General features: G+C 34.8%; 1 protein-coding gene across 8 annotated transcripts in view; it reads left to right on the plus strand.

Moving 5' to 3' along the window:
- Positions 1–26,495, plus strand: part of LOC127845642 (pleckstrin homology domain-containing family G member 4B-like) — a 152,455-nt gene that overhangs the window by 13,860 nt on the left and 112,100 nt on the right. Inside the window, exon 1 of one of the 8 annotated variants that reach the window (XM_052376664.1) lies at positions 2,806–2,968. The exons of 6 other annotated variants lie outside the window; for them this stretch is intronic. The gene's annotated coding sequence lies outside the window, so the exon portion shown is untranslated. Of the gene's footprint in view, positions 1–2,805; positions 2,969–16,341; positions 16,359–26,495 lie in introns of those variants that run through there. One more of the 8 variants, XM_052376665.1, reaches the window with a different exon arrangement.

Genomic DNA, 26,495 nt, shown 5'->3' on the forward strand with positions numbered 1-26,495 from the left:
TCGCAGGCTGTTCTGGTTTTATGCTGGTTCAAAAGCCATTTTCACTTTGCTTCTAATGGGTGAAAAGGTTAATAAGGGCCTCTCCCAGGCGAAATGAAGGCCATATGACCATGGTCTACCATGGTAGACCATGGTTAAACCATGGTTGACCATGGTCATATGACCATGGTTTACCATGGTAGACCACATTTTGTTAAATGGCACCACGGTCTTTGACCATGGTCATCATGACCATGGTCAACCATGGTCAAATACCATGGTGGACCATGGTCAAATACCATGGTCAAATACAATGGTTGACCATGGTCAAATAACATGGTAGACCATGGTCAAAGACCGTGGTGCCATTTAACAAAACGTGGTTGACCATGGTCTACCATGGTCATATGACTTGTCAAAATGTCGATCTGTGACATAAACGGGCGTTTCCAGTAAGTTAAAGTGAAATAAACAGTAATTTAGACCACGACTACACTTCGGGAGTTTATATAAACGCAGAAAAACAATGTCTCGAGAAGAACGTATCCAGTGATCATAGTTTGAAGGCTAATTCAGTAATTGAACTTTGTGTTTTGTTGGAGAAGTTACGGTTTTGAAAGACTGTGTTTAAGAGAAAGATATATATAATTGTAATTGTTGATCATATTTATGTGACTGGAGTTAATGATAAAAGTCAACTATTGGACGGAAGTGCTGATAATTACAAAGAAAACTATTAGTGAAAATACTGTCGCGGTCGCCGAATTGTCGAATTCGGACGCTGATTGACAATTCAGATGGAAATGTAGGTTTTTCACTGATTTATGCGATTTTTAATGTATATCCCATTTTTCAATTAATAAAATAAATGTAGCATAAATGGTCAGTTTCGTATCCATTAGGAATAATACATGTATTTGGTATTAAATTTGGATGACGAATGTTGTTTTCCCTTATTTATTAATCCATTTTGAAAGTGTTCATCATATAAAATACTAGTAATGACATTCATTGTCACGAATGTCTGAATTAATAAAAGCAATGACACTTACACACTATGGATTATATCACACTTACTATTAAACACGTCAGTTGGTACTCCTATACAAGTGCTTGTTTATTTGACCTCGGTTTAGACTACAATTGTTTTGTTAAATATTAAACATGAAGAAAATGTCAATTATAGTAAACTGTAGATGTCATTTCTTTCCAGAAAAAAGGCAAGGTGAGGAGGGAATTATCGGGGGCAGTAACTGTGTAAAACCGTCTAAAAGGCATGTCAGTAGCTCAGGATACTTCATGGCATAAACTGGGTTTCGGCAGTCTAAAATGTAAGTTAATTGTAACAAACACTTCATTTGAAGCAATAGATTGTCTCTGAAGCAAAACTTTACATTAATTTTATTAAAACAATTTAGGAATATATGTCTGTCTGACCGTCTGTCTGTCAGTTTATTTTTAACTTTTAAACTTGTTAAGATATCAACTCCAAACTCATGCATAAATAGTGCACACACATTACTACATATGTACAATAGCTGCATTTTATATGGATTTAATTCCCCTGTTCAGTTGTCCTTGTTTTACTGTCCAAGTTAGTTGTTGGGGTGATATTTAGTTCTCCTTTAGCAATGGTTCTAGTTTTTTTATAAAGTCAAATAATTTATTTCAGCACACACATTCTTGATGTCCAAGCAAAAGTATGGAGGGCAGACAGTGAAGTAGGTCATGTCTCATCGTATCTGTGAAACATATCTGTGAAACGTGCCAGTGGCGGCAAAGAAACCAGACCGGCCAGGTTGCACGTGCACATGACTGTCCACAAATTGAGGAGTGCAAAAACAATTTTCTTTTGCTAAATTGTGTTACTTTGTATAATGTTTTTGCATAAATTTTTGTAAGGCGTGCATTTTAGCCGTCACATCTTTTATTGGCCAAACTTGTTTTTAATGACCGACAGAAAAATGTTATACAGCCTTCGGTCAAGTAATCTTCATGTCGATAGATGGACTTCAGTATGTGGCTTGTATGCCAAACTTGAAAGGTCACAGTATTTTCAAGTAGTGTGTGCCATTTTCAGGACCATCATGGTCCCCTAGTTGGAAAGTCGAAGAATAACATTATTGCATATTTTATGTAAGTGAACATTTAACACCATGGGAATACTGAAATGAAAATAAAAGTAACTTTGCCGATCAGGGTCCATGTTTTAATTTACCATGGCCAACTATTTTCTGTCTTTTGTCACCATTGCCGACCATGGTTAACCATGGTCAACCACGGTCCATGTTTTTTGTGACCATGGTCAACCATGGTCTGTCTTTTGTCACCATTGCCGACCATGGTTAACCATGGTTGACCATGGTCACCATTGCCGACCATGGTCTATGTTTTTTGTGACCATGGTCAACCATGGTCAACCATGTTCCTGATCATGTTCCACCACGGTTTTTGATGGTTGACAATCAAATACCATGGTCAACCATCAAAAATCATGGTGACCATGGTCTACCATAGTCATCGTTGCTCGCCTGGGCTTGTTGGGGACATAACAATAAATGTTCACCTTAACAAACTTTAATCTGGTTTTCCAATTTGTTAACTTAATGTTTGTCATGTGTTTCTATGTCTCATACAGTCTTAAAATGTGTAAAATTACGGAAGCTATTCTTAAACAATGTCAATGTTGGTTGTAACAAGCAGTTCTAAAGACCTTATGATAGATTTTGTTTGCCAACTCATCTCCTCTTAAATGACACAAGGTACAGTAAGTAAACCTGATATGAGGGTCCACTTCTTTAAATAGTGGGATTTAAACCTATGCATACAAAAGCTCAACGTTATCGGAGTAGAAATGCACCTTCATAATTTATAGACAGATGTAGTTTACATACTGGTTCTCGGGGAAAAGAACTTGTGACTTTATATTGTAAATACACATGCGTAGTTGTATCTATATATGGGAGTTAGTAAAAATACTACATTATAGGTAAAGAGTTATTTTTTTGTTATTGTTGCTTTAAATTTTACATTTCATCTTTTTAAGTGATACATTTATTCAGTTAGTTTGTAATGTTAGAAATGATAGTAGTTGAAATAACTTATACAAACACCTTTTCTGAGTATTGATGAATTTATTGTTTTATTCAATGTAAAATGAGGATAAATTTACTCTTTTTACCGCTTTTTAGGGAGACATTCTTTTTTTGCAAAACTGTTTCTTAAATGTTTGCAGATTACTGACTATGTATTATTGTTTCAAACAATTTATGAACTAATTATTACAACTTGGATACAGTTGTAACATATAGTCAATTATAACATTTCATTATATATTTGCTGACCTGAATTTTACTGGTTCAATGCTACCTTATTTATGAACAACAGTTACATGTACTGTTGATAGTTCATGATTTATAAAGAACTGTCTTTTTTGTGAGTGACCTAACCTGGTTTTTATGTCCCCCCACTATAGTAGTGGGGGACATATTGTTTTTGCCCTGTCTGTTGGTTGGTCTGTTGGTTGGGCTGTTGGTTGGTTTTTTGCGCCAACTTAAACATTTTGCAACAACTTTTGCTATATTGAATATAGCAACTTGATATTTGGCATGCATGTGTATCTCATGGAGCTGCACATTTTGAGTGGTGAAAGGTCAAGGTCATCCTTCAAGGTCAGAGGTCAAATATATGTGGCCAAAATCGCTAATTTTATGAATACTTTTGCAATATTGAAGATAGCAACTTGATATTTGGCATGCATGTGTATCTCATGGAGCTGCACATTTTGAGTGGTGAAAGGTCAAGGTCATCATTCAAGGTGACAGAAGTCAAATATATGTGGCCCAAATCGCTTATTTTATGAATACTTTTGCAATATTGAAGATAGCAACTTGATATTTGGCATGCATGTGTAACTTATGGAGCTGCACATTTTGAGTGGTGAAAGGTCAAGGTCATCCTTCAAGGTCAGAGGTCAAATATATGTGGCCCAAATCGCTTATTTATGAATACTTTTGCAATATTGAAGATAGCAACTTGATATTTGGCATTTATGTGTATCTCATGGAGCTGCAAATTTTAAGTGGTGAAAGGGCAAGGTCATCCTTCTAGGGTCAAGGTCATCCTTCAAGGTCAAACGTCATATAGGGGGACATTGTGTTTCACAAACACATATTGTTCTGCTTTCAATGAAACACTCAGACACTTACTTCAATGCATCGAATAAAGTTATGTAATTGATTGAAGACCAAGATATTTTGATCCTATGTGAAAAATGTATAGATTGTATTATGAAAAATATGTAACTGTAAATACTGAGTCATACATCAAGTTTGTTTTCTAAAAAAAAGTTTAAAATCATAGTCTTAACTGATGAGGTGGTTTAATTCATACTGCCATAATTTTTAAGGTCAAAATTGGGACATATCTTACATTTGCGGGGATATTTGACCCCATGGGATAACAACTTTAAGACATTATACCAATTCATTCCATAATGCACTATAAACACAAACAACTTCCATTTATTAAACTAATTTCTGCCAATATTGATGATAAATGTGTTTATGAACTTCATAAACACAAACATTTGCCTTTTTTCTTGGAAGTAAAAATGCAGGTTACAATGCAAAAGACGTGATAGAGTGAATTGTCACGGATATGCCTATTGTTGACATCAGATAAAGATGGCTATTCCGATTGAAATTTCTATGTATTATAAGTGATGTGCAAGCATCCAATGCTGTTCTCATCTAATTTTACTGACTAATTGACAAGCAAATTTAAATCTAAATTTTATGCAAAACGTTAAAACTATTTTTTTAAATGGGGGAAAAAAATTGATAGTAAACTTCTTTGTGTACTAAGCTCTTATTTGTCTGCATTTATAAATGACTCATTTATTTACTGACAAACAAACTATTTGTTTTGATAGATGGTGCATGCTTATTACAAACTCATGTGGTATTATCACCTAATAATGGTGCCTTGGGGATTGATTGGGCCATAAAACACAAACGCATTTTAGGTTTTGTTTTACAGATTTTAGTTTTAACATTTTTGTCCAAATTGTAGTGATAATTAACAAATTTCTCAATTTTTAATATATTCTTATTTGTCAATTTATGAGCAAAAAAATTTGCCTGATTTTTTTTACAATATTCCTTTTATAAGAGACAAGGACATGTCTTCAATAAAACTATGTCTTATATAGGAAAAGCCCATCTTTCAGAGAAAATGGGTGCTAATATTTCCATCATTTTATGGAAGTATTTAAAATTAGACAGTATCTTTTTATTCTAAATTTGTACTCAAAAACAGAATTTTACCCTTACAGTGTTTATTTTTATGCTCCCCGTAGGGTGGCATATAGCATTTGAACTGTTTGTCCGTCCGTCTGTCCGTCTGAAAACTTTAACATTGGCCATAACAATTGCAATATTGAAGATAGCAACTTGATATTTGGCATGCACGTGTATCTCATTGAGCTGCACTTTTTGAGTGGTGAAAGGTCAAGGTCATCCTTCAAGGTCAAAAGTCAAAAAATACAATTCAAGGGAAGTAATAAGCTTTAAAAGGGAGATAATTTCTAAACCTGCCAAATGATATATTGAAATGTTATTTCAAAGCAACGCAATACGGATCTCAAAGACCTCGTGAAGAGGCCGGTAGGACCTGTAAATAAACTCTGATACACACACGGGCATTGTGTTTTTGACAAACACATCTCTTGTTCATTGGAAACATTGCTCCATTAAATTGTGTTATGCCCCCCTTCGAAGAAGAGGGGGTATATTGCTTTGCTCATGTCGGTCGGTCTGTCGGTCTGTCAGTCCTTCCACCAGGTGGTTGTCAGCGGATAACTCAAGAACGCTTGGGTCTAGGATCATGAAACTTCATAGATACATTGATCATGACTCGCAGATGACCCCTATTGATTTTGAGGTCACTAGGTCAAAGGTCAAGGTCACAGTGACCAGAAATAGTAAAATGGTTTTTGAATTATAACTCAAGAATGCATACGCCTAGGATCATGAAACTTCATGGGTAGATTGATCATGACTTGCAGATGACCCCTATTGATTTTGAGGTCACTAGGTCAAAGGTCAAGGTCACGGTGACCTGAAATAGTAAAATGGTTTCCGGATGATAACTCAAGAACGCATACGCCTAGGATCATGAAACTTCATGGGTAGATTGATCATGACTCGCAGATGACCCCTATTGATTTTGAGGTCACTAGGTCAAAGGTCAAGGTCATGGTGACCGGAAATAGTAAAATGGTTTTTTGGATGATAACTCAAGAACGCATACGCCTAGGATCATGAAACTTCATAGGTAGATTGATCATGACTTGCAGATGACCCCTATTGATTTTAAGGTCACAAGGTCAAAGGTCAAGGTCACTGTGACCCGAAATAGTAAAATGATTTTCGGATGATAACTCAAGAACGCTTTTGCCTAGGATCATGACACTTCATAGGTACATTGACCCGCAGATGACCCCTATTGATTTTCAGGTCACTAGGTCAAAGGTCAAGGTCACAGTGACAAAAATCGTATTCACACAATGGCTGCCACTACAACAGACAGCCCATATGGGGGGCATGCATGTTTTACAAACAGCCCTTGTTTTATTATGGATTGAAAGAACACCTGTAAATATTCCTAGATAATTTGTAATGCTCGCCAATACACTTAAATATGTCAGCCAGCTATTTGTCATTAAAATTTGGAGAGTTATCTTATTCAAACAAACATAGCCTAATTTGGTATGTTGGTTGACGAATGGAGGTGTAAGAAGTCTTAAGATTTTAATCATGTGTACATACAATATGGGGAATTAAAAAAAATAAATCTGAATTGAATAAGATTCCATGAACATAATATGTCATGATGTACATTTTTTAGGGAATATATTATATTGATGGATTGAAACTTCTATTGTGAAAAAAAGTAACCACAGGTTTTTCTAGTACGTATAAAAGATCAGATTGACTATCTAACCAGATGGGCGTTTTTCGCTGTGTAGGTGACATTGATAATGATGGGGCAATTTGACACCAATTTGAAGAGTATCGACAGATTTCCATGTTTGTTTAATCTCTTGCCACATGCGAATATTGTTTGCCCCGTGTCAAAAGGTCTAATATTGTTGATTCATATACAAATTCATGTACCTTAAAACATACTGATCTGCATAGTGACATACAACTTCACATATATAATTGCTTCCATCAAATTTGATTAAAAGTTTGTAAGAAAAGTAGTGAAACATAATTTGCTGCATGTAAGTCATAGCTGTTTAGCTGGAAACACCTGTGCACATGTATTATAATGTTGACTTGAAAGTTATTTGTAACACAGATACTGATCTAATTCATAAGTTTCCTGGTCCAAACGTATGACTGAGACTGGTTTGCCATTGTACTTGTTGTGATGTGCAATTATTATTATCCCCCGCGATAGGCGGAGGGATGTTGTTTTGGCGTTGTCCATCCTTCCGTCCGTCCGTCTTTCCGTCCGTCTGTCACTTTTGTGTCCGGAGCCATATTTTGGAAGTGCTTTGGTCCGCCATAGGCGGAGGGATATTGTTTTGGCGTTGTCCGTCCGTCCGTCTTACCTTTCGTACGTCTTTCCATCCGGCCGGCACTTTTGTGTCCAGAGCCATTTCTTGGAAGTGCTTTGGTGGATTTCATTGAAACTTGGTATGAGTATATGTATGGATAAGAGGATGATGAATGCCAAATGGCATTGTACACCATCTGTTAATAACGGGTTATGGCCCTTTGTTTCTTAAAAAAATGCTTATTTAGCTGTGTCTCAAATATAACACTTTTGTGTCCAGAAGCATATTGGCAGGGGATATCAATTCAACAAATTTGCTTGTTTATTGTCCTATTTAAAAATAATGCTAAAGTGTGCCACTTTTTCATATTCAGAATTTGTACAACATTATAATTTAATATACAACTAACTGTGTTGATGTTTTTGGTCATTACTGTATAGTTTAAAAGTTTCTCAATGTCTTTAAATGATAAGAAAATCTAAAACAAGGAAAATTACAATACATTATTGTATGTCTTCTATGTGACCTGTAATAATTTATTCAACAGTGCTTTGAAAAGAGAATGAAAGATGAAACCATTAATGGTTTGAAGATGTAACTATTTAAGGGGTCCTTTTACATAATTAGTTGTTTGTCTGAATACAAATTGTTGCAGATAGTGTGAAAATGTCCTTTTGAAATGAAAATATGCTATCGATGTGTATAGCAAATTGTCAGTTATCAGATATTTGCACTTACAGATCTAGAGGTCAGGTCAAGATTCTATGGAAACTCATAATTTTCTAATTATCTTTACATATCTGGTTTAAAATTACTGGTTACGTGTTATTATAAATTTGCCTTGATTTCCTTCTCTATTCAAATGTATCAAATTTGAAAGTGATACATACATTTCGTGTTATCATCTTAAAGATCAGAACTGAAATCAATCACCATCCAGTTATGAATACAATTTGAAAGTCATGATTCTGGTCAGGGTGACATTATAATTGCCAAAATTATATGAAGTATAATACAGGCTGATGCATTTGTTCCTTTAAGCTCTTCAGAACACATGCCAATTTTTCATTTATCCGTTCTGTCTCATCCGTCATCAATATTTCTCTTGTGAACAACTTTTAAGTCCACGAATGTCATGAAACTTGGTCAGAACATTTGTTGGAAAAAAGTATCATCCTACAAAACAGAGTCACAATGGGTAAAAAATCAGGTTAGTAGATACAAGTAACCATTTACCACTTAGAGACATATTTTGACGCATTTGTAGTCCTTTTGAAAGTTACATTTAATTAAATATCTTTCTTACTAAATTGAAGTTTTAAAGGCTTCATTTCCAACCCTTATTAACTGATGAGAAGCAAACAGCATAAATCCTGAACAGACTGCGAGTTAAAGGGCCACAATGGAAACAAGAGATTTTAATCATCTCTTGTTTGTTTCATTGATATTGATGCTTACTGACATGGTTCATCACACAGCATTTTATTAATAACATATTTTAAATGTTGTTAAATTTTAATGTATGTATGTGTTGTTGTATTATGTTTTATCCCATTTTCACCACGACATTGACGGTATAACACGTTGTGGAATATACTTGCTTGTATTCAACACTGTGGAATATACCTGTCACGTGCACGGACTACTTTTTGCATGACGTCATGCGATATGCGCTAAAATTAGGTCGATATTGTTTGGTTCATTAATCGAATTTTAAGGTCACCCTTTAGAAGAAAATGTGCATATTTTGCAGAAAAATATATATATGACATATTCAACAAAAGAAATGTAGAAATAAAATATAAAATTACACGATTTTTGTTATGTTATTTTTTTATTTATATTTACGTTACCACTGAATGATTTTTCATAAGAAAGAAAGTCGACAAAACTTAAGCTTCAAAATTATACGACCTTCAACCTTTAAATCTAGTCATATGCAATAATTTTTCGCCATCCATATAATGAATCAGCTGATTGATGGCGTCATAAAATGACATACTTATTGCGTCATTTTCCCCATTTTTTTTGACGATTTATTATAAACGCGACTTATTTCACATGTTTTCTACATGTACTGTATGTCGACATATCTGAATTGTTAATTGATCACATTTTCCTTATTTCGTGTTATGTGCATTGTTTATAACCAAAGCATATACTTTTGACATTTAACTTAAATATTAAGAATGTACAACAAGCCATACACATATCGCACAGTTCATGAATAATCTGCTATGTTTGCTTTCCTATTTAATTCACATTAGGCATAGAGCTGTGTAAAGTATAATATGGTAAAAATAGCACCACACTGGAATTGGGAACGTCCCATTTTGTACACGGGTATTTTCTACTAATTTATCTGTTGTGTACTGGAATGTTTTCCATTCTTTGTGTATTTATATGTTAAATTATTTTCTCGTACAATAAGGGCATTTACCATAGATAAATAAAACATCGTGCAAGTTTAAACATAATTATGTTTGTATGCAGAAATCTGCAAATGCAACCGAGTTTACCAGCGGCTATTATTAGATAAACTGCTCCGGTTCATTTGAACAGCAGTAATGTAGAGTACATGACGTAGAAGAAAGTTTATCGCGTTCATAAACTCATTTGAATAAAATGATAGAATTGCATAAGGGTCTTTATTTAACTATGCTAAAATAATTATTAAAGACCCTAGATGCAAAATCGTCAATTATTGAGTTAAATGGATTATTAGATTGATTTTAAAAGATAATTAAAGGTAAGATACTAGTTCTTACGTGTTTTGATTTTTGTTTGTACTTTTGTCGTTCCCTGTTCTCGGGGAAATGATTTTAACATGGGCGCCATTGATGCATCGGATCACACACGGCATACCCATAACATTATATAAAAAACACGTTCTGCGCGTCCTTAAATTCGTCGTCCGAAGTCGGAAAACGTATTGCCCTGTATATTTTGTCAAATAAAGTGTCAGTCGCTGCAATTGTCTGTTTACTCGTCAAAATTGTCAAGGTCGTCGATAGCTAAAGAAACTTCAGCGTACAGTTTATTTAGTATTGACAGACCTTTACAAAGTCGCGCCAGTCAAAAATCATAAAAAGCGACATTTAAAGTTATGGTAGCCAAAACTAGGTCGTCGATGGTGTACATGTATGTTGACATCGACAGCATTTTGTCAGGAGCAATCGCCGCAATATTGGATTTTGATCATTTTCTTTCGAAAATAAAATAAATTATAGTAAAGTAAAATCTTCTTTTCGCGGTCGTAATGTGTTAAAATTCGCATACCGTGTAAAATTGAATGTAGGCATATGGTGATATTTTTACTTGTTTTACAATTTGTGTGTGAATTTTTTTAAGACTATTTTGTGTACCAGAACAAATACATGTATATCACTACGCATAGTTACATTTGTTAGATTTTAAGCGCTTTTATGACTGAATTAAAATTATTGTTAAGGTTATTAGATCTATTTATGTTAAATGTCACGTTGAAAAAATCAAATGGGATAAATAGAATACTAGGATTAGCGTTGAATACAGAGAAGTTTATGTTGCTCGGCTCGAACACCGAAAGCGCTCGCCAAGGCTCGCGCTTCCGGCGTTCTAAGCCTCGCAACATATACGTCTCTGTATTCAACGCTAACCTAGTATTCTCTATATGTTGCTCATTATCGAAATAAATCTATCTATCTATCTATCTACTCACAGGCTGTTCTGGTTTTATGCTGTTTGGGGATAGCCATTTTCACTTTGAATGGGAAAGGGTTAACTCTTTCAGTGCAGGAACCAAATTTTGAAGGCCTTTGCAAACAGTTTGGATCCAGATGACACGCTACAGAACGTGGCGTCTCATCTGGATCCAAACTGTTTGCTATTCGGAAAGTATTTTTTGAAAAAAAAATCAAAGAAATGCTTATTGTAGAAATTCAGCAGACGACATTTTAGCAGACGATATAAATTTCCCAGCATGCAAAGGGTTAAAGAGGAACATTGTGAATATTCTAGAGACCACTTTATTGCTCATTAATCATCATGAAACTTTTTCAGAACATGTATGTGTTCTCATGATATAAACACTATAAATACATATCTGTGATAATTTGGGTCATGTGCTGAGGTAAGAAATGAAGTCACAAGTTCAAATTAAAGAAAAAATTGTGAAATTTTTAGTGTACAACTATTGTCCAATCTTCATGAAAGTTGGTGGGAACTTTACTCCCAATAATACAATTCTCAGCATAGTTTGAAACTGGGTCATATGGGGTCAAAAACAAGATCATATGGTCAAAATAAAGAATAAAGCTTGGGCAGAAAATGTAAAAACTTGGCTAGGTTAAAAATTGGGTAATGTAGGTATTAAAATTAAGGTCATCAGGTCCAATTCAAAACTACATACGTAAAAACTCGTGCCACCCTCCTAGCAATAGAAGATCGTTAGCATATGGAACTGGATTGAGAATATGAAGAATATGTGAACAGGAAGAAAATTACAAGAAGCATAGAAATGACCTGAAGTTGCAGTTAAGAAAACGCGGGTATAGCGGGAAATTCGTAGAAGGACAGTTGCAGAAGGTAGATGCACTGTTGCGCACAGATTTACTGGAAAAATCAAAGAAACAAAAGTCAAATGACAAGGTTCTTCTAGAGGTCACGTTTTCATGTCATCTTCCCAACGTACACAGCATTGTAAACAGGCATTTAAACGTGTTATACAGATCGGACAGGATGCGCGAGGTTTTCAGTGAACCACCTTTGGCAATTATAAAACGTGTGGGAAACGTTTATGAGAGTAATGCTCTAAAAACTCTTTTGTTATACCTACTTGACTATAATTACAAAAATGTCATTGAAAGAAGGAATTGTTGTAGATGTGAGTTCTGTTTTAGCATGTATTGAAAAATGTATTTTTCTTTGCAATTTCATCAATTTAATTATTCCCAGTTAATTATATGTTTAAAAAATGGGAATATCTTTTATAATACCATTCTATATTTCAGGGAAATACCCAATATCATTAAAAACAATAAAACCTAATTAGAAATACTGTATATATCTGTGCAATTCGTAATTAAAAGTTCCTAAGTAACTATTCGAATATTAAGCATGTATCCACAAAACTCTTTTTTATCAAAAATTGTCAAACCAACTACCATGTAGTTACATTTCAGCGTAATATATGTTGCTTTGTAATTTAAATATGGATAACTAAGACCCCTTAGTGGGAAACATATACTGAACCCATAATCACTACTGACACCCTCTGAATTTTCGCTGCAGGTTTTCCAAAGAGATATTTAAACTGGTAATTACATACATTTAACCTTCCTTTAAGAAAATAATGAATTAGGGTCATACCGCCAGCTTTTGTGCACAGTGACAACTGAAATCTTGTCTGGTGTTAAATTTGGCAATATTACTTCAGGCACTTTTCTTAAGGATAACAAAAGAGAAAGGAAAACAATTTTAACACACTTGTAAAATGTTGAAAGTGTTATTGAACTTTTAATAACTAAAAAGCGCCATCAAATGATTAAGGTTACAATGGACTTACCAGGTCAGTTAATCCAGTGGTATCACTTAATTTAATGGACATGTTTTCATGTCCTCTAGTTTTATAAACATTTATAAACTGTGGAATAAAGCCGGTAAATAGTCTGCTTTTAAATTTGTTGATTTTTAGTCTGCATTTTTAACCAGGTTTTCCGAAGGAAAAAACTGGTTATTAGATTGGCGAATGCGGGCGGGCTGGCTGGCTGGCTGGCTGGCGGGCTGGCTGGCTGGCGGGCTGGCGGAACAAGCTTGTCCGGGCCATAACTATGTCGTTCATTGTCAGATTTTAAAATCATTTGGCACATTTGTTCACCATCATGGGACGGTGTGTCGCGCGAAATAATTACGTCTATATCTCCAAGGTCAAGGTCACACTTTGAGTTCAAAGGTCAAAAATGGCCATAAATGAGCTTGTCCGAGCCATAACTATGTCGTTCATTGTCAGATTTTAAAATCATTTGGCACATTTGTTCACCATCATTGGACGGTGTGTCGCGCGAAATAATTACGTCGATATCTCCAAGGTCAAGGTCACACTTTGAGTTCAAAGGTAAAAAATAGCCATAAATGAGCTTGTCTGGGCTATAACTATGTCATTCATTATGATATTTTAAAATCATTTGGCACATTTGTTCACCATCATGGGACGGTGTGTTGCACAAAAGAATCACGTCAATATCTCCAATGTCAAGGTCGCCACGACTAAAAATAGATTTATTTTAAAACAAACTTACAAAGGGTGTTAATTTTGTTTGTTCATTTAAAAAGTTCAGTTTGAGTTGTCTCCCTTTATCAGATTTTTTTTCACAATGAAAACCTGGTTTTGTGACAATTTTGTCCCTTGTTATTTGTTGATTTTGTGAAATAGAAAGGCAAGGACTAAGAAAGGTCAGTTAATCCAGTGGTATCACTTAATTTAATGGACATGTTTTCATGTCCTCTAGTTTTATAAACATTTATAAACTGTGGAATAAAGCCGGTAAATAGTCTGCTTTTAAATTTGTTGATTTTAAGTCTGCATTTTTATTTGTTGATTTTGTGAAATAGAAAGGCAAGGACTAAGAAATATTCAGATACTTTAAAATGTTGACATCTGGGTAACTGCAATTAATGCATAGTAATTTAATACTGCATGATAATAAACTTAACTTACAGATTCCCCAAACATACTTGGAACTTGTAAAACTCCTTTTGCATAAGCAGAGAGAAATTGTTACCAACAAACACAACATTTTGTTTCCTCTGCTGTTTAACTCATCTTAGAACAAGATGAGTCTTTGTGATTGTCTTTTGTCTGATGTCAATTGTGCATCTATGTTTTGTGATAATTATTTGATTTTCGAAACACCATAGAGGCAGAATTTTTGCCAACAATTAATGTAACTTGGCCAGAACATGAGTCCCAATGATGGCTCAGGCATGTAACTTGGCCAGAACATGAGTCCCAATGATGTCTCAGGCTCATTCAAATCTGGGTCAATTTTGGATGAAAAACTAGGTAATTGGTCAAATTTAAAAAAAAAACTTATGAACACTTTGTTTAGCCAAATTTTCATTAAATTTCAGCATAATAAATTCCTAATATTATCTCAACGGAGTTCTAAACTAGGTAACATTTGGTCAAAACTAGGTCAATAGGTATTACTTTAAAAAAAGTTACTTTTATTGCCCAACCTTTATGAAACTTCATACATGCCATACGTCCCGGATTGTCCGGGACCGTCCCGGAAATGAAGAACTTGTCCCGCTGTCCCGGAAATCTGTCAAATGTCCCGGAATTTACAAAATCCACACATACATGTACCTTATCTTAGGCTTAACTGCACCTCGAATCTGTGTATATCTGCAGAGTCTCCATGACAATGCCTACCCGAATAGGCAGACTACGCTACGTGTCAAAATCGATCAATTAACAGGGGTCCTGTTATCATATCGATTGTCTCACGTTCGCGGTCAAACCGAAAAGGCGGCATTGTTTAATGTGGTTGTTAATTGACTTTAATCTACTACGTCATTATTTCCCGCTGCGTAAGGGCAAAGGATAGTTGTTCACACATCTGAAGTCCAACATCGCTGAGTAAAAAATTAAAAGCAGTTTATGTTCGCACGTTTAACCGACAAAGAAGTTGTATTGTGAATTGATTTGAGTTGATGATCTAAGGGTACTGTTTTGTTGTATTTTTTATAATATAAATGTTATAAATTAATAAAAGCGTATCAACAAGTAAGCGATACACACCGGTCTTAATAACAATAACGCAGTGACGTCACCATCTATGTTTAGAACGCTTACACTGAAAACACGTGGCTTGTATCTAGTAACGGAAGAAGTAATGTTTAATTTGACGTTAATAGGTCAAGTGTATTTCGGATAGGCTTTCGAACTTTTGCAATTAACGATGCGAAACAAAAAAAAACACGTACCAAAAATGCATATGTCTATAAATATCGCTACATTTTATACATGTCCCGGAAAATCGGCAAAAGTCCCGGACAATTTAACTCAATGTCCCGGAATTGGTCTTAAAAATTATGGCATGTATTTGAAACTTTGTCAGAAAACTTGTCTTTCTGATATCTTGATAAAGTTTGAAACTTGGTCATGTGGGATGAAAACCTAGGTCAACTTGTCGAATTGAAAAAAACCGTTTGCTATTCTGATAGTATTCTTTGAAAAAAAATCGAAGAAAATGCTAATTTTAGAAATTCTGCAGACGACATTTTAGCAGACGACAAATTTCCCAGCATGCAAAGGGTTATGCTACATTTATTGCCCATCAGCAATATTGCGGGAAATAAGTCCCAAAACTGTGTTTTTAAGCGATCTATTTCATTATATTCGAATGCTTGGATCCATTTTCTTGAACCTTCAAAAACATGCTAAAAAACTATATATATATACAGGTTTTATACTTTTTTGAGACCACATATTGTAGAAAGATGTAAGATTCGCTGAAGTGTTTACTGAAATGTAAAACTGTCACCAGAAACCTTGAGTAAATGAGGTTATTTTGTAAACTATAAATATCAATTTCTATTCAGCTTATGGGTAGATGTAGTTTTTAGGTCGCTGATGGAAAGTAACGAGCTTTTCAAAAGGCAATCAGATTATTTTGGGGACAACTTGGCTATGACCTGAAGGATTACTGACAAAAAACTACGATTTAATCTTTGAAGTGAAACTGTTTATTTGTTGTTTACTTTTCTTGTTCGAGAGTTTCTTCAGTCTGGAAGGATTAACATTATGTTTTAAAAATCAACAATATCGGTGAGATATATAATTTTGTAGTAATATAACACAATTTTCTGCAGGTTTTTGTATTTGTGTCCAGAATTTTTGAAAACCATGACTAACGTCTTGTTTTAACAAAATTGGTGTTGATGCTGATAATATGCAATATGTCTTGAATGAGATGTTGGAGAATATATTTAGGTCAAAATCAACATTTGTTTATTTGCTTGATTACCATTCTTGATAAGTACTATAAATTCAAAGTTTTCCATTAAAATATCAGGTTAAGTTTAATTATTCACTAAAGAAAAGTTATATTGCCCCAAATTTTAAATTTGTTCTATTTATAAGAATTTTAATCTTGAATATCGACTCTATTTTCCCCATGGCTACATGGGTACACATGTCTTGTGCTACTTGGTCTTGGGTTTATTATCCCCCGCCAAAGGGGGAGGGATATTGTTTTGGCTTTGTCCGTCCGTCTGTCCTTCCCTCTTTCCGTCGGTCTTTCTGTCTGTCCGGAGCCATATCTTGAAAGTGCTTTGGCGGATTTCATTGAAACTTGGTATGAGTATATATATGGATAAAAGAATGATGCACGCCAAATGGCATTGTACACCATCTGTTGATAACGGAGTTATGGCCCATTGTATCTTGAACAAATGCTTTTTGGGTGTGTCCGGAGCCATATCTTGGAAGTGCTTTGGCCGATTTCATTGAAACTTGGAATTAGTACATATATGTATCAGAGAATGATTTATGCCAAATGGCATTGTACACCATTTGTTAATAACGGAGTTATGGCCCTTTGTATCTTGAAAAAATGCTTTTTTGAGTGTCAAATATAACACTTTTGTGTCCAAAAGCATATTGGCGGGGGATATCAATTCAACAAATTTGCCTGTTTACCTTCCCTCTCTAGTATACTAGCTAATGCATGAACTTAAAAGTGTTGTTCCAAAGTCTGCAGTCTGCACAGGCTAATCAGGAACAACACTTTCTGCTGTATGGATTTGTTTTCAAAAAGACAGTTTCTTCTTAACCAAAATCCAGTCCAAGCAGAAAGTGACTTCCGTGATTAGCCTGTGCCAACTGCACAGGCTTATATGTGGCCCTGATCAGCCTGTGGCAAATGCACAGCCTTATTTATGGCGACACTTGACGCACTGCTTAAAGCACTGTTTTTCCAGAGCATTACTCATGTTCACTAGCACCCATGGCTTCTTTGTAACATGTAGCAGTGAATAGATCAGTTAAACTTTTACTCATGTTCACTGGCTTCTTTGTAACATGTAGCAGTGAATAGATCAGTTAAACTATGTTTGTGAAAATTAATATAATACAACAATGGAAGACATTTTGAATTATGTCCACCAACATTAATGAATATGAATTCTTTAATTATGTTGAATTTATTTATTAGTTACTTATTTAAGCAATTGTTTGGGTTGTTTAAGGTTATTACATTCATCCTTTTTATTCATGAACTTAAAATTGGAAAACTATCAAGTGTTTATTAAATAGGTATAATGAGTCCATGTGATGTGCATTCAAATGAAGTAATTCTGATGCAAGGTTCCTTTCATCAATGTTTTATGTGGTAATATCTTTGGGATTGAGGCCAAAGACTGCAAGATGTGAGCCATAAGAGAGATACAGACTTTTGATGCAAGGAAGGAGGAAATAGATATCAATTACACTCAATTTTAAGTTTAATGATAATTGGATTTAATTGTATAACTAATATCTGCATTTTATATTGTAATGATAGAATGAATGTATGACTTATCTAAAGACATATCAGTTTGTTTATTGATAATAATCACTTAAAATGGGCAAAAAAAGGGTGTTACCCACTTTACATCAATAATGCTTCAAAAACTTCTGTTAGTAACATATCGCCTACTGAATGTAATAAGTCATGTAACTGACATTTTAATACATTTCTACTCTTTTCCATTTTCGTGTTTATTAAGGTGACATATATCAACTGTTAAAATATTAAGTCAACCTTTTTGGTAAAAATATGTTTTTATCAAATTTTCGAAATTGACATAACAAGCGCATGTCATTTTCTGAATGTAAAAAGTAGCGTAACTGACATTTTGTTAAATTTTCAGGAGGAGCAAAAATATGTTTTATTTAAATAATAAACATTTTTCTGTATTCAAATTTTCGGATAAGTATTATAATAACAGTTGAAAAACGAAACAAAACTCCAAATTGATATGTCTTTTTTAAAACAATAAAAAATTAAGAAAGGAGCAGTTACCATTATTTCAACACTGAAATATTTTGAGCGCAAAAAATAACGTAAGTGCTCTTACTGTATTTTGCTTTATATGCTTTCCTGAACAATTCACAAAATGTCAGTTACCCTAGTTATTACATTCAGTAGACGATATGGTTTAAAATACCAGCTTTTTCAACAGCCTGGGTGCTGCAGTGGTAGGATGCTAGACTTTGCTCAAAGATGCCCCAGATTCAAATCCATGGGTAGGCAAAGTTTGTATTTAAAAAATTTGGTCATTATATTCATTTTAAACTATTCAAAATATTGTAGTTATATAATTAAATGTATTTAATTAGGCTTTAAAAATGAAAAAACAAAATTAAATAAAGTCCCTTTCAGAGTTTCATATTTAAAAAGTGTAATGCTTTTATGTCTTTATTTGCTTTTTTTTTGTTGCTCATTTTTAATCTCAAAGTTTATGTTTTCTATCTCTGTTATGACATTTACTTTAAAATTAATGTCAACTATATCCTCAAGTTTATATGTTTTATGACTACAAATGTGACCCATATTGATAAAACAAGGTTACTTTCAACTTAGTTTAATCCTGATTTCATTATTAAAAAGATATACCATAGTCATCATAAAGACTGTAACAGTAAGAACATAAATTCTTTGTTTTTAACCTTGAAATATTGAAACTTAGGATTGTTTTCTACTTTGGCAGCCACCTATTTGAAAACAGTTTACCGTTGAGGGTGTGGAAGACCACCCCAATGTATTTAAGATTATTAACAGTTAAAGCTTGGAGGTATTCCTTCTTATTAATTAATACCTCAAGGAATGGCTTTAACGGTGCTTCATGTAATTTCAATTTGGAATCTTTCATTGTACTTCAAAATCTGAAGTTTGTGAGGAAACAATAATAGTGAACATTTACCATGCTCTAAAATATCCATTATGTGCATCTTTTGACGATTTGAAAACCTTATAATTAAAAAGCGTTACAAACGCGAAACAATTGAATAATTTTGAGAGTTCTGTTGTTATCGTTATATTTTGTGTCACTAAGAGGATTGCTTATATTGAGTATAAAATATAATTCAATCTTTATCAAAACGAATGGAGGAGTGGTTTAAGCACCAGAATTTGACTCCAAGGGTCAGTGGTTCGAGCGCAGGTTGGGATTACTTTTTTTCTTTCTTTAATTGTTCTCTTGTTTTATACTAGAACTATTTAGTTCTGATTTTCACATACAAATTTATCAATGTAAGGCATTTAATGACACATTTCAAAACATGCCAAAGTCTGTGAACACGTTGCTTAAAGCTTAGACATGGGTCTCGTATCAGAAATTTGTTCTGACACAGCATTACCTTTTTTATAATTTTTGAGATGAGTTTTACCATCAAGCTTAATTTGGTGTTAACAGAAGTTTTTGGTAAGTATTGAGTCTGACATAACTCTTTCAGTGCGGAAACGAATTTTGAAGGCCTTTGCAAACAGTTTGGATCCAGATGAGACGCCACAGAACGTGGCGTCTCATCTGGATCCAAACTGTTTGCTATTCTGATAGTATTCTTTGAAAAAAAATCGATGAAATGCTAATTTTAGAAATTCAGCAGACGACATTTTAGCAGACGACAAATTTCCCAGCATGCAAAGGGTTAAACATGAATTTGAGGAGGACTATGTGCATACTCCTATAGCTGAAATTTTAGATAGCGCATCGCTGACCAACATTTTCAATCTTCAGCTGAGAGGACACTCAAATCTCATGTTCTGAGCTGAGCTCAAAAACTCAAATCTCATCTTCTGAGCTGAGCTCAAAAACTCAAATCTCAATAATTGAGAATGTTCATGATACCGGATGCTCTGGTCAGTATTAAATGTCTTTACATTGACATTTACTGTGGTTTTGTTTATTTAATTGAAATGGTGAAATTTTCAAGTTTATTGGTGGAGCCTTGTTATCAAATATCCTTATCACTTCATATGGTGTTCTTCAGTTACCTGATTGTCATGACAGACTGTGAGGATTGTTGATTTACCTTGATAGGGTGTCATGGCACAATGGTGTTCAGGGCCCAGGTATTGTCTTTGTGCACTGAATGATAAGATGCACATGTCTGTTTGTTTTTAGCTTTTATTGGCTCCTTAAAGACCACCCATTATGATCTAGGTATCACCAGCTTTGGTGGGCCCTATTTGTAAAATTGCAGATTCAGATTTGATAAACTGTCATGGTCATTTGTGAAATTTAATGGCTTTAGATATTGGTAGTACAATTACCCATTTAAAAACTTCATGATATTATGAGCCTTTGTGTTGACCATTGTGAGTCCTGATTTTCATTGACGTTTGTGAATTGTAATTGCGGTGGTAAAATTGTTACTGTTTATAATGGCTGGATCAATTTAGAAGTGAACGGGACAATTCAAATTATGAACCCGTTTTTGATTGAATGAACTAACAAATAATTTTGACAGAAATGAAGGAAACACATTAGAACAGCCTTGATTTGGCACGCCTTGAGGTGAGACTTTTACTCACAAATTGAATTAATTTGCTTATACTATTTGCTCGGTGAAAGTTACCTTTTCATGATTATTTAAATCTTATGATATCTTTGTAAGAAGTAAAAAACAAAACAATTAAACCCCACCTTCCTTGGTAATTAATTAAAGTGGGGTTCACTATTTATATAATTACACTTGTCAACATGTAACAGTCAGTAAAACTTGCAGGCATTTTTTAAATGATAGTTTTTTAATGTTGTGCGCTAAAAATAATAAAAGTTATACCTTTTTTTCAATAACTGTAATATTTGTTTGTTACTTAAGACTTAATCAGCTAAGATATACACCTTTACAGCTACGTCATCCAGTTGTGTTGTATTTTGTATCTAACACTGTATTGCCCCTCTACTTAGTTTCACCAAGTCATATATAACCTTGGGAATATTCCTAGCCATTACCAGTGACTCAAATTATTGGTATAGACCTATAAAAAGCAGTCAATGGACAACCAAATGAACTAAATTTTTTTAAAGATGTCCACCAATATTTTTAGGATAAATTGATGACAAAAAATTAATAAATATGGCTGGCTATGCCATACTGGATATTCAAAATCTTATTACAATTCAAGTTAAAACCTTGTTGAGAATTGATTTGGTAGACAATATTAAATGGGGAAAAGATAGCAAGTTATGGTGATGGGTAGTAGCTGGGTAGACAGGAATGTTGACCCATGACCTGCTGGGATCATGGAAGAGGTTATTACCAACTGTTATGCGTAATCCTGTGTTTGGGGTAGGGGATGCCTTGGTTACCAGGTGGCCACCTGAGAGACATGGAATGCCCTGAGGATTGCTGGGTAGAGTATAAAGGGAGGTGGCATGTAAACTAGCAGGGGATTGGTCACACAATCATGGACAATCATTCTCTTTTTAGATCACCTGATTGCTCAGGTGAGCTTTTGTGACCAGTCTTTGTACGTCGTCTGTCCGTCTGTCCGTCCACATTTGTTCGTAAACACTCTAGAGGCCACATTTATTGTCAGATCTTAATGAAATTTGATCAGAAGCTTTGCCTCAATGATATCTCTGTCGAGTTCGAAACTGAGTCGTGCCGGGTCAAAAACTAGGTCAAAAAAAAGAAAAAACTTGTTAACACTGTAGAAGTCACATTTCATGCCCAATCTTCATATAATTTTGTCAAAATGTTTGTCTTAATGATATGTTGGTTGAGTTCAAAAGTGGTTCCGGTCCGTTGAAAAACATGGTCGCCAGTGGGCGGGGCAGTTTTCCTTATTTGGCTATAGAGAAACCTTGTAAACACTCTAGAAGTCACAATTTTTGCCCAATCATCATGAAAGTTGGTCAAAACATTTGTTTTATTGATATCTCGGACAAGTTCAAAAATGGTCAAGATCGGTGAAAAAACATAGCGGCCAGTGGGCGGGGCATTTTTCTCTATATGTATATTGTAAAAACATGTGAACACTCTAGAAGTCACATTTTTGGCCCAATTTTCATGAAATTTGGTCAGAAGATTTGTTTCCTTGATATGAGAGTTGAGTTCGAAAATGGTTCCGTTCAGCTGAATAACATGGCTGCCAGGGGGGGGGGAGGCAGTTTTCCTTATTTGGCTATAGAGAAAACTTGTAAACACTCTAGAAGTCACAATTTTTGCCCAATCATCATGAAAGGTGGTTAAAACATAATAAACAATGGTTTTATTGATATCTCGGACGAGTTCGAAAATGGTCCAGATCGGTGGAAAAACATGGCCGCCAGTGGGCGGGGCATTTTTCTCTATATGTATATAGTGAAAACATATGAACACTCTAGAAGTCACATTTTTGGCCCAATTTTCATGAAATTTGGTCAGAACATTTGTTTCCTTGATATGAGAGTTGAGTTGGAAACGAAAATGGTTCCGGTCAGTTGAATAACATGGCTGCCAGGGGGGGGGGGGGGGGGGGGGGGGGGGGGGGGGGCGCAGTTTTTCTTATTTGGCTATAGAGAAACCTTGTAAACACTCTAGAAGTCACAATTTTTGCCCAATCATCATGAAAGTTGGTCAAAACATTAATTTTATTGATATCTCGGACGAGTTTGAAAATGATCCAGATCGGTGAAAAAACATAGCCGCCAGTGGGCGGGGCATTTTTCTCTATATGTATATTGTAAAAACATGTGAACACTCTAGAAGTCACATTTTTGGCCCAATTTTCATGAAATTTGGTCAGTACATTTGTTTCTTTGATATGAGAGTTGAGTTTGAAAATGGTTCTGGTCAGTTAAATAACATGGCTGCCGGGGGGGGGGGGGGCAGTTTTCTTATATTTATATAGTAAAAAAAGCTTGTGAACACTCTAGAAGTCACATTTTTGCCCAATCATCATGAAACTTGGTAAAAAGATTGGTTTTATATATATCACATAATTAATGCCATAATTATTGCCCTTAGATTGTCCAAATTTTCATTATATTATACAAAATCCTGGTAAACACTCTAGAGGTCACAATTTTGTTTAAGATTTTATGAATCTTGGTCATAATATTTATTTTTGTAAGCAAAGTTGGATGTTTGGTAAGGGGGGTCAACTCAAAATATAGGTCACCAGGTCAAATCTTACAAAAACAAAATCACTCCATATGCCAGAGTTTTGGTTCAATAATGATGAAATTTGACCAGGATGTTTGTCTGGACAATATCTAGGTCAAGTTTGACATTTGGTAAAGATTGAATGAACCGACTCCACTCAGGTGAGCGAATTAGGGCCATCTTGGCCCTCTTGTTTAACTATAGGCACACTTTTGATTAAGACGTTTTTGTTCTTAATGATGTTGATTGATCATTTAAATGGCACAATTCTCTCTTAAAAATTTACAGGAAATTAGTTTATTGAAATGATTATTGAAAGTGATGATAGGATTAATGCCCAACATTGTAAAAAATTGACACAAAGACCTCAGTCTGCAAAGAGGCTGTAATCACATGATTAATGAGTAACATAAAGTGGATTACATCCACTTAATAAAAACTACCCTGAACAAGATGAATCATGATCATTAACATGGTATTAAGATCTATGGACACTCAATATGTAGAAGCCCTGCATTGTCTTTGACAAATAATACCCTCTTAGCAAACCACAATGTAAATGAGAGGACTTTAAACATCATTGACTGCATGTAAATGATCCCTGCTATTATTCAAGCCTCATTTAGAGGCAGGTTACCTGTGTCATGTGAAACTTAATTGAAATAGACTTAATCACACAGACTGCTGTGGTACTTGAGGCATGTATTTTGTCATTCTACATCAGGTAGTGTTTTCTTTTTTTCTACAAGGCATTTTGTCTCTGCTTGTATGGTTATTATTACCTTCGGTTTTCCATAGTTGAAACATATTTCATTACCATGGACTGAATGTAAATTTTATTTGTAACAAAATTAGGTCATATATTATGTCTTTTTCAAGTTATTACACTTATGTTTATCCTGTTGTTTCACTTTTTAGCTCACCTGATTGCTCAGGTGAGCTTTTGTGACCGGTCTTTGTCCGTTGTCCGTCCGTCTGTCCGTCCACATTTGTTCGTAAACACTCCAGAGGCCACATTTATTGTCCGATCTTCATGAAACTTGGTCAGAAGATTTGTCCCAATGATATCTCGATCAAGTTCGAAACTGGGTCATGCTGGGTCAAAAACTAGATAAAAAAAAAGAAAAACCTTGTAAACACTGTAGAAGTCACATTTCATGCCCAATCTTCATGTAACTTTGTCAAAATGTTTGCCTTTATGATATGTTGGTTGAGTTCTTAAATGGTTCCGGTCCGTTGAAAAACATGGCCGCCAGTGGGCAGGCAGTTCTCCTTATTTGGCTATAGAAAAACCTTGTAAACACTATAGAAGTCAAAATTTTTGCCCAATCATCATGAAAGTTGGTCAAAACATTTGTTTTATTGATATCTCGGACGAGTTCGAAAATGGTCCAGATCGGTGAAAAAACATGGCCGCTAGTGGGCGGGGCATTTTTCTCTATATGTATATAGTGAAAACAAGTGAGCACTCTAGAAGTCACATTTTTAGCCCAATTTTCATGAAATTTGGTCAAAATGTTTGCCTTAATGATATGTTGGTTGAGTTCAAAAGTGGTTCCGGTCCGTTGAAAAACATGGCCGCCAGTGGGCAGGGTAGTTTTCCTTATTCGGCTATAGAGAAACCTTGTAAACACTCTAGAAGTCACAATTTTTGCCCAATCATCATGAAAGTTATTCAAAACATTGGTTTTATTGATATCTCGGACGAGATTGAAAATGGTCCAGTTTGGTGAAAAAACATGGCCGCCAGTGACTCTAGAAGTCACATGTTTGGCCCAATTTTCATGAAATTTGGTCAGAACATTTGTTTCCTTTATACGAGAGTTGAGTTCGCAAATGGTCCCGATCGGTAAAAAAACATGGCCGCCAGGGGGGGATGGGGCAGTTTTCCTTATGTGACTAGAGAGAAACCTTGTGATTGAACACTATAGAAGTCACATTTTTTGCCTAATCATCGAGAAACTGAGTCAATACATTGGTTTTATTGATTTCTCGGACAAGTTGGAAAATGGCTCAGATCGGTGAAACACACTTTTTAGCTCACCTGATTGCTCTGGTGAGGTTTTAGGATTGGTCTTTGTCCGCCCTCCGTCTGTCAACATTTGGTTTGTAAGCACTCTAGCATTCACATTTCTCAAGCATTCTTTATCAAAGTTGCTGAAAGATCTCAGTCAAGTTTGATAATGAGCTAAATCACATAATTAATGCCATAATTATTGCCCTTAGATTGTCCAATTTTTATTATATTATACAAAATCCTTGTAAACACTCTAGAGGTCACAATTTTGTTTCAGATTTTATGAATCTTAGTCATAATATTTATTTTTGTAAGCAAAGTTTGATGTTTGGTTAGGGGGTTTAACTCAAAATATAGGTAACCAGGTCAAATCTTTCAAAAACAAAAACACTGCATCCGAGTTTTGGTTCAATAATGATGAAACTTGACCAGGATGTTTGTCTGGACAATATCTAGGTAAAGTTTGACATTTGGTAAAGATTGAATGAACCGACTTCTCTCAGGTGAGCGAACTAGGGCCATCTTGGCCCTCTTGTTTTGAATTCACCTAATAAATTATGTGATTCCTCCCTTGCAAGCACAGTGATGTAAGAAAGCCAGATGCTATGTTTTAAGAAACTAACTCTGAGGAACCACTAATTGTGGCCTTGAGGCAGATAAGAGGGATGGAGTTGGAGCAAATGGCAGAGGCAATATCAACAGGCATCCACTGCACAAATTGCAGAGCTGTGGTGGAGGCTTTGATCCATGCTGCAAACACAATCAGCAAAGTTGACCAAGACTCCCAGACTCTTCCTTAAAAAATGTTT

Source organism: Dreissena polymorpha, chromosome 9 (assembly GCF_020536995.1).
Source record: "Dreissena polymorpha isolate Duluth1 chromosome 9, UMN_Dpol_1.0, whole genome shotgun sequence".
Classification (NCBI taxonomy): Eukaryota; Metazoa; Mollusca; class Bivalvia; order Myida; family Dreissenidae; genus Dreissena; species Dreissena polymorpha.